This window comes from Talpa europaea (genome assembly GCF_964194135.1).
Source record: "Talpa europaea genome assembly, chromosome: 7".
Taxonomy (NCBI): Eukaryota; Metazoa; Chordata; class Mammalia; order Eulipotyphla; family Talpidae; genus Talpa; species Talpa europaea.
In genome coordinates this window covers 49,574,765-49,577,216 of record NC_140074.1, presented here as the reverse complement: position 1 = coordinate 49,577,216, position 2,452 = coordinate 49,574,765, and positions in this window count along the sequence as shown.

Sequence of the window (2,452 nt, the reverse complement as noted above, 5' to 3'; positions counted from 1 at the left end):
GATTAAATCTTCATAATCCAAGTATCCCAGCATTTACGTAAATTCGTAAATTCTTGAACATTTACGAAAAAGGTGAACGATTTTTCATAAACCCAAAACCTAAGTTTTTGCTCGCCAACATGATACTCTTCATGATGTGTGCCCTATATGTGTGTGTATATCCATTTAAATAGGCCTTTTATAAACTCCACAATCCCAGACGATACTTGTTAAGTATCTTCTTCATCAGTGACTTGGTGATTCAGTAAGTTCTTAGTTTCCCCCTAAACAAATTTTCTTTAATCAGGCAAATAAAAGATGGCTGGACAGACGTAATCATAGCCATTTAAAAGATGCTAGTGACATGTTTTGCAAATTATCCAAAAATGACAATAGAATGAATCGGTACAAATACATTATTACAGCAGATATGTCCGCATTCTGTTAATTAGGGTGAATTAACTTTACACGTAAATTATAACACGTTTGGAATTATGGTGGATGGTTGAAGAGTCAGGATATGAATACTGGGCACCGCCAGGCCTGGGGATTTGCCGGGTTTGTCTCCAATTCGGAACGACCTTAGAACTGCCTTAACAAAAGAAATCAAAGCTTGACACAGAGGCCTTAGACACATGTTAGCAAACGCAAAGCCAGTGTAAGCTGAATTAAGCCCAGACAGTAACCCATTTGAGGGCAAGGTCGTGGGTCTGTTTTAACCACTGCTGCAGCCTAGACGTACGCTTTAAAGAGCTGAAAGAACAAAAGGCGGAGAGGCTACGAGTATTTTGCGATTTACATTCATTTCCGATCAATGCAATTCTTCCAGAAACTTCTCAACGATCAAATGCAGCGACACTAACAAAAATTCCTATCACCGGCGCCCCTGGCTCAAAGAATGCGACGAGAGGTAGGAAAGGTGTCCTCCGCTCGGTGAGCCCTGCAGAGACGCCCGGCCTCTCACCCGCCTGCAGGCTCAGAACCGACCCCCACAAAAACCGCTGGGCTCTGAGGGGCGCCCCGTCCTAGCCCGGCCAACCCGGCCGCGTTTCCCGGGTTCCCGCCCGAGCGGACGGCGGGGCGCGAACCGCCGGCTGCGGCCTGGGCCCGGCTCCTCGGCCGAGCGCCGCGGCCCGTTACAAGCAGCGGCGTCCTCCGCGGGGCCCGGCCGGGGGCGGGCGGGCTGCACTTACCCACGCGCAGCTCGCCCCGCACCGCGCGCCCGGGCGGGAAGGGGCGGGAGGGGGGACTAAGAGGGCGGGACCGCGAGTGTGGACTGTAGAAATGCCGGGGCGTCCGCCTGGACCTAGCACCGACCTGGGCGTCCCGCCTTCCCCTCGCGCAACCGCGGCTGCCGAGCCACGCGACAGTAAGAACCGGAACTGTGGCGGCGCGAGCCCTAATCCCTTTTTTGCCTCTTCCCGCCGGAATTGCCGCGCGCGCACGCACGCCCGGCCTCCAAACCCCACAGACGCCTCTCGGCGCGAGGAAACGCTCCGCGCCGCCGCCCCCACCCCCCCGTGCGGGTGCACTAGGGACTCAGTTCTCGCGAGAAGTTTTCTCCCCAATCCCCTCCCCCTCGGTAGTTGGTGCGCGGACGAGAAAGGAGGAGGGCGCTCCAGGCGAAAGCACTGCAGACGCCATTATTCTCTGTTTCTCTGCTGCACCCACCTCGACGTCTTGCCTACGTCCCGCTTGGTGGCGGCCTATAGGTAACTGGAGTTATTGGGTTTGGGTAATATGGATTCAGGCCGGAGTTTGGTCCCCCTAAAGGCTGCGTTGAATTTTTCCAAGCTCGATTTTTCTCGGGCCCTTAGCGGCCTTAACAGCCTGAAGGGAGGCGCCGGCGGGAGGCGGGGCAGTCGCCGCCTCCGACGCCTTGATTGACTCGGCCTTAGGCCAATCGCTTCGCCCTCGCGCCACCGCTGAAGCCCGGGCCGCCAATCGGGCGCGACGGCGGAGTAGGAGAGCGCGGAGAGGTGGGGAGGGTGGCGGGGGCCTGCGCCCGTTCTCTGTCGAGCTGTGACCGGCTGAGACGGCGCATCGGCGAAAGGACGGCGGCTTCGCGCGGTGAGGAGCGGGGCTGGACGAGTGGCGCACCGGGGGTAGGGTCGGGAAGCTGTTTTTCCGCTTGGGAGGCGTTTTCGGGGCGGCTGGGGGGTTGGCTGGCTCTCGGTGAGGGAACGTGGCCCGGTTTCCCCTCCCCCCACCTCCGCCATTTCCCTGAGCGTAGCCCGCAGTCCGCTTAGTGGCCTTAGAGACTTAAGGGATGGTTGGGCCTGCGCCTGTCGGATGAGTCGGGGGTCTTGTGGTATCGGGGATTAGGCACCCGGAGTGGGAAGGTGAAGAGACCGGCGGGCGGGACTGGGAAGAACTGACTCTCTTTGTGCCGGTCCCGCCGCCCTTCAGCTTGCGGGGCTTGGGCTGGGAGCGGGGAGCTGGAACGCCCGGGGCTGCCTCCGTTGCTTTGTCT